Here is a 7306-nt window from a genome sequence, read left to right as displayed (position 1 = left end):
ATGCTTTTTTTCCTTACGTAACTCATTTTGTTAAATAACGCGCTGTTAGGCACGTGCGATGGTTTGAAGATGCGACGGTTTCATAAAAACGTTCAAAAATGCTGATTTTTCGACAGATTTTCCCAAAATTAAGTGTGGCCACAGTCAAGAACAACTTTCATACTTACCATATGTATAAATATTGCTGATACGAATCTACATGCTTAATGTCATCGTTGTTCACACGTGTGGCCAATGTGAAATATGACTTTACATTTAAATTTTGATGTCGCAAAGATTCACCAGTTTTGTTAAACATTCAGTAATATTTAGTTTATATAACAATAGTGGTATAAAAATTACACACAATATATTTTAAAAAATAGTCAGTAGTTCGTTTGAAACGATATTTGTAGAGAGACATGTCTTCGATTTATATTATCTGAATTCAAAACTCAAAAAACATACAAGATACCTTTCTCTTTGTATTTGAACATGACGTTAAAAGTAATACATATACGTCAATTGTGACGTCATAAAGACTGTAATTATTTTAGATGGTGCTCTTTCAAATAATTGATTTTTTTCAAGATGAATTACTCAGACATTACTCGATATCATCAAATTATTAACAGAGGTCTATTTCTATTATCTCCAATTTCACCCCCTTTCAATCGCCTGTTTTCGTTTTAAAGCTGTACAGTATCTTCGTTTTAAATAATTTAACTATAGGATACTACCTTTATTCTAAAGAAAAATCTTAATGCTGCTTTACATGATTACACTGCACGAAAAATCGCCTTTTGTTTCCACAAAAGATAACCAAATGGCTAACTTTTGTTTGCCTTTTTGTAGCTTTTAATCGTCTTTTATATTTTTAGGAAAGGTACAAAAGTTAATATTTTGTTTAACTTTTGAGCATTAAAAAGATATCCAAATGGCCCACTTTTATAAAACTTTTAACAATAGAAATGCAATCTTTTATCATCTTTCAACAAGAAAAAAGACTTTTTGAGCTGATGTAGTATGGACTTTTATCATCTTTTTCTTTTGAAAAGTTCTTTATTTGTCAACTTTCATTAACCTTTTGTTTTTTAATGCATTGTTCATACCTCTACTTCACCTTATAATATATAATAAAATATCACCTTTAATCATCTTTAATCCATCTTTCATGCCCCTTTTATGTCTTTTCATCACCTTGTATTATATAAAATGTCACCTTTCATTACCTGTACTTTTCTTTTATAGCTTAATTTGTTTTACCTTTATGTATTACAAAAGTTAGTCTTTATGCACCCTGTATTTTTAATATTAATTTCTATACCTTTACATGTAATATGCCTTTTGGCAAGTGAAATACAATGTATATCAAATTAAGACAGTTTTGATTCTCCTTTTAAATTAATTTTTTGATTCATGCTTCTTAATGACAAATAATCTTTGCCATTCAATGTAAAATTACTTACAATATTAATAAATATCATTTGATTGTTCAACAAATTTATTCTACAAAACAAACAAATGTACAGTGTATCATAATAATATGAATAATGACTAGATTGTTTCCATTTACTTTAAAATGGCAAAAATACACAAAATATAATCTCAATATATAAAGCATTCATGAAAGCATTACCGGGGTATTATGGAATTTGTTGAAAAAATCATTTATGGGGCTGGATGATCAACATACCATCTTGAAACTTACAAAATTCTAGTTTATTTCACCCTATCAGTAATAATTAATTTCTTGCAATTAAGCTAATTATGATAACTGATTCTGGACACAGATTTAAGATAATTTTCCTTCTTAACTTTTTTTTTTTTCAGGCTGGTAACAGGAAACAAGACTATTTGTTATCATGACCTTAAAACTGAAGTTATTTTTTAAATAAAATTTTAAACTTAAAATTGTAAGCACTGAAATTTTGTCCAGGCCCCTTTTAAAATTTCTTCAGACTTTAAAAAAAAAGATAAGGTGAAATTATCACTAGTCCAATGAATAATATGCAATTTGACTATATAATACAATATACAGCAAAACATGGTTTAATTATAGTCACTGGGACCTATGAAATTACTTTGCTACAGTGGCTGGAACGTTATTGTTGACAACTTACACGAACGATCACGTTACACGAACGATTCCACACGATTAACGCACGATTAAACCTGTTACACGAACGATCTTTCACGTTCACGATTCTACACGTTACACGATCTTACACGATTGTTAACGCAAACGCACGATTCTTCACTAAAAATAGTACAAATTATTTAGGAATCAATATTTTCAAAACGAAATACGGCTTATTACTTATTTAAGATTTCAAAGAATTATCCATATTATGTCATGGACGTTGAAGATAAAAACGGAAAATGATATTTCTGTAACTAAATATATGCAAGACTTAATATTTTAGATTAAAAATAATTATTTCTATAAGATAATTCTCCGGTAAAAAAAAACGGATTTTGTTCGTTCTATTAGACAATGTACATGTATGTGGGTTTTATAATTTGATTGAGTTGGATATCATGATATGCAGTAAGGGGGATACAATTGAACAAAAATGGCAGGATGGAATGACTTAAATTATAATTACAAATTTTATCCTTATCTTTCCATTGATTCAACGTCTGATAAACTTGCCAATTATTCAACTTTTTCATTTTCAGAAATTTAAAATTAATTAATTACAAATAGGCTCAAGAGATAAACACAGATAATTAAAAACTTCCGAAAATCATGCCGTGTCTATGTATATTTATCGACTAACTAGTTTTGTAGGCATTGAGAAATGTTTATTTCTTTGTAAAAAGAATTATTTATTTTCAATGAATTGATTTCAAGATTATCCTGACCATAATAAGAAGCAAGTAATGATTAAAATAAGATTTTTCATAAAGGCGATTAAGATCTAAGTACGGTTTATCACAATATTGATCGCCCTTTTTGACGAGAACTTAATATTGTACGACTTACTATATTGTCTGTTTACGGGCGATAATTAGTTCGTTCTGAATTCTATTATGTAAATTGCGCTTTTTCATTTTATTTGGATTTTAATTAATAAATTAAGAAAAACAAACAAGGGAAATGCTCATTTTACACGTAACATTCCGATTAAAAATTTACAAAACGAAATTTACACGATTCTCAATGCACGATCTCGCACGATTAAAAACGCACACGATTGAGTCTGATACACGAACGATCTTTCACGTTACACGAACGATCGCTCACGATACACGAACTATTCTACACGATTGGTTTGTCAACAATAACGTTCCAGCCACTGTATATCCATAATTCGTTACAACCATATATGACACTCATTTAATTATATAGCTGGGAGTCTAAGATAACTTCGCTATATCTGTAAATTCACAATATACCCGTGTTCATACTAAACAAGTTTTGCTGTAATTTGGTATATAAGCGTTATGCTTAACACAGCAAACAGAACCAATGAAAAAAAAAATACACATCAAACATGTACTTTATACAAATAAAATTTTATGGATTTATACACTATTTAGTGTATATAGTTTGCTGAAATACTAGCTATAGCTAGCAAGAAATATACAAGTACAATTTGTATTTTTGATTTTTTTTTTTTTCCTTCAAAATATATACATGCATATTGTTTTCTAGCTAACAACTGTAAAATTTATCATTGAAGAAAAAAGATTGAGAATAAAATGTTTTCCACTAACTAGTACAATGTACAATGTATTTTACAGAAAATAAAAATAATTTACATGTGAATGTACCAGATACATGTTACAAATGATCTACTTAAAAATACATGTGTGTTCTTAAATTCAGTTTTTACCATAAAAGATTTAATGAATATTTCCACATGCTTATTTTCAAAAACTGTTCAATTAATTCTATCAAGTTGTCATATGCATCAATTTACAGACAGCAACAAATCTAATAAGTTTTTAACATTATTGACATGCAATTCTTTAAAGGTATATATGGTGTTCCTATGCTAATAGTTATTTTTGATAGGAATTGTGATCATAATTGTTTTTGTTAAACTTTAAATTGCTCCTATAATAAAATCTATTTCATTTAATAAATATCCAAGTATTTTATTGTCCTAAAAATCTCAATCAATTGTCTCCATTGTTATTGTTGTCAATCAAAAAACAGAACCAATTTAAGAGGAGAGGTAGAGTTATTTAAAGTATTTGTAATTTTTCAAAATTGGATAAATAAACTTGGATACAATCTTGTTGTAAATGATCTTAATCACATGACTTTGAAAATGTATAATCTGTAGGAAATTTATTTACATACATTGATAGTTATATTCGATTTAGTTTTCTTTTCTTCAAAATTTTGAACTTACATGAATAGTACGTTACACCATATATATCTTTAAAAAAAATCAAACTAATCTTTTTTAATCATCCAGGGAAATACCTCTGGGCATGTAGGAATAGGCTTGATGTTAACAGCCCCAACACTCCTAGACTGCAACATTCTTTTGCTCTTAACAGAGCATATCTCTAGAAATGTTTTGTCAAGATGGGATTTGACTTTTGACAGTTTATCACTCTGCCATGAGATAGGATGAGTGATAAATCCTCCATCGCATTCCTCATCACTAGATGTAAACTCCACCTTAAGTATGCTCCTCACCTGGGCCCTCCTCATTTCGTTTTCCCATCCCTTACTGGCCAGGTGGTCTAACGCCTGCTTTCTCCTCTTTGTTTTCTGAAGAAAATTGAAATAAAATGTTATTCTACAGGCATTTATTACTGTACATCTAATGAAGTGGTTTCCCTAGCCTAGGTCAGAAACAAGAGTTAAAAATGATATTCCAATAAGTGTTCTCTTTGGTAAAGTACATGTAAAATAACAAAGTCCAATCTTTTCTCATTCAAAACTTATGATCAAGGTTCAAGATTTTGTGACAGGTGACGGACAAGCAGATGAATGAGATTTAATGTGCCCTTGCTTTCATGAAAGTGAGGGACAATATGTAAATCAAATGTTACCTCCTTCTTTCTCTCATATAAAACTCTCTTTTGCTTCTGTTCTTGAAGCTTGTTCTTGGCTTTCAGGACTGCCTCCTGCTTCTTTGAAATGAAGTATCTTTTAATGCCACCTATACAAACATAAGTAAAAAATTAAAATATATCCATATGCACATACTATAAATTATAATTACAAGTAAAAATTTGAAGGTGACTCCAGGATTGTACAATGTAGTTTATTTGAATGAGAATGTACACGTCACAACTGTCAATATAAAGTAAATTCCACAAACTTTTTGAGACCTCTTGTGTCAATGCACATGTTTGTAAAACTTACAGTGGATGACCTTCTCTTCAACATCAGAGTTCCAGCCTTTGACAAACAACAAAATATGACTGGTCATATCCTGTGTTTGCAAAACTTCATCTTGCTGCCTAAAATTATTGGTTCATCACAAATACAAAATTTATCTTTTGATATAGGATTTTAAATTTATCTGATGAAAAAGTCAATTATTTACAAAGAATTATTTCTTCTTTAATTTCTTCATAATTTTAACCCTAATATTTTACATTTTACAAAAATTGGGATATATGTCAAATAAATATATAGCGGCTATTCTTACTTCTTTTTGTCAAACGCCCAAACATATCCTCGTTTAAGGCCATCGGCATAACCATCTCTAATTGCATTCTTTAAAAAAATAAACGAGATAAATAAAATTATTGCCATCAATATTTCTTGAAATTGTAGGTCTAAATTTAAATCAATTATTAGGACAGAATAATATATTTATTTACCCGTATACTTGGTGGTACGTAGACCTTTCTTCGCGGGTTTCTGCCTTTTCATTTTCTTTTTTTTCCAACACCTTTATACGTTTAAGTATTTCATCTTGTTGGAGAAGGATTTTCTCCAACAAACTTCTTGTAGCTAATTAAATTAAAAATAATTGAAGTTTAATAGCAATAGTTTTAAAAATATATTTCCAATTTAATTCATCTATTACTGTAAACGTATTAAATTTAGTGGTATATTCTATTTAGCAATTTTCGCGGAAAGCAGAGTCCGCTAATTCAAGTACATTGTTTAATGTCTTGTATATTAACTTTTATAATTAGCAAATTCAGCCAGCGCTAAATCAAATATTATATAAGCTAACTTGTTTAAAATTGAATTTCCGCCAAATATCGTACACGCCAAATGTAATACGTTTACAGTATATAGGACCCCAGGAGTTAACAAGATGATTGTAAAATTATGTAAATTACAATCTGTACAAAATCTCAATCCATGCTTTCATATTTGATTAAAGTGACTGAATTTATACAAAATTATTAACACATGTAATTGTAGTATGTGTGGTGTTACATGCGTGGATCTAGAAAGGGGGGGGGATGTAACACCCCCCCCCCGGATTTTGCAAGGTAATTAAATCTATATACGAAAGGAAGAAAAAAGTGAACTTGCACTCCCCTCGGGAAACGCAGACCCACCCTGGTAAACGCGACTTTGTATTAAAGTGGTATGAAAAGTCTAAGATTTGAAGAATAAAAGTCATTTACACCCCCCCTCCACAAACACACACGAAAAAGGCTTTTGAAGTTTGGGTGGATTTTTTTTTTTTTTGCTTGTCAAGAAATTTTTGGGTTTAATTTTTTTTTAGGGGGGGGGGGCTCAGGTGGACCCCCCTTTACTGGATCCGCGCCTGTGTTATACAGGTACATTATATGCAAATAATAAAAATAATAAATTAAAAAGAGGTAATTGTGTTACCTACATTTATTTGGTTCACAAACAGGGGTTTCATTCACTCGGACCCTTTTTCTTGACTGCATCTGGTTACTAGTAGTCGGTGTAGAAGAAGCACTGCTGGCTCTCGAACTGTCATCATTTCTCTGTATCAAAACATTAAAGCGAAAGTAGATTTTCGGAACCTCTCTAGAATTTTTAATAAAGGACATCTGGGGAATTCCATCTCATGGTTGTGTATTTTGGTAAAAATAACAGGCGAAGAAGGCATAATCATGTTATTCGCTTCGCGAATGGAATAAGTTTGACGTTGTACACGTTAACGTCATTTCTTATATAAGAGGGATTCTAATGATGTTATACAGTTTATATTATTATTTTCGAATATTTAGTAGTATTGACTACTATTTCAGGAAATTAAATAATACGAGAGAGAGAGAGAGGTCCAATGCTGGATTCTTTAGATAATCGTTCATATATATGAAGAATGGGTGTCGAATGAAATGCCATCGGTATATATATACAGAGACAACATTCTAAAATTTTATAAAAGGGGAGATTTTCAAAAGGGAAAAA

General features: G+C 30.1%; 1 pseudogene; it reads right to left on the bottom strand.

Moving 5' to 3' along the window:
• Positions 1-4390: 4390 nt before the first annotated feature.
• LOC134245846 (uncharacterized) lies at positions 4391-6942 on the bottom strand (annotated as a pseudogene).
• Between the last annotated feature and the right edge of the window lie 364 nt (positions 6943-7306).

The sequence above is a fragment of the Saccostrea cucullata genome, unplaced genomic scaffold (genome assembly GCF_032062105.1).
Source record: "Saccostrea cucullata isolate Sc308-1 unplaced genomic scaffold, CSIRO_AGI_Scuc_v1 ctg19379, whole genome shotgun sequence".
NCBI lineage: Eukaryota > Metazoa > Mollusca > Bivalvia > Ostreida > Ostreidae > Saccostrea > Saccostrea cuccullata.
The sequence above is the reverse complement of the archived record's forward strand: the minus strand, read 5'-3'. Positions and strand labels throughout refer to the sequence as shown.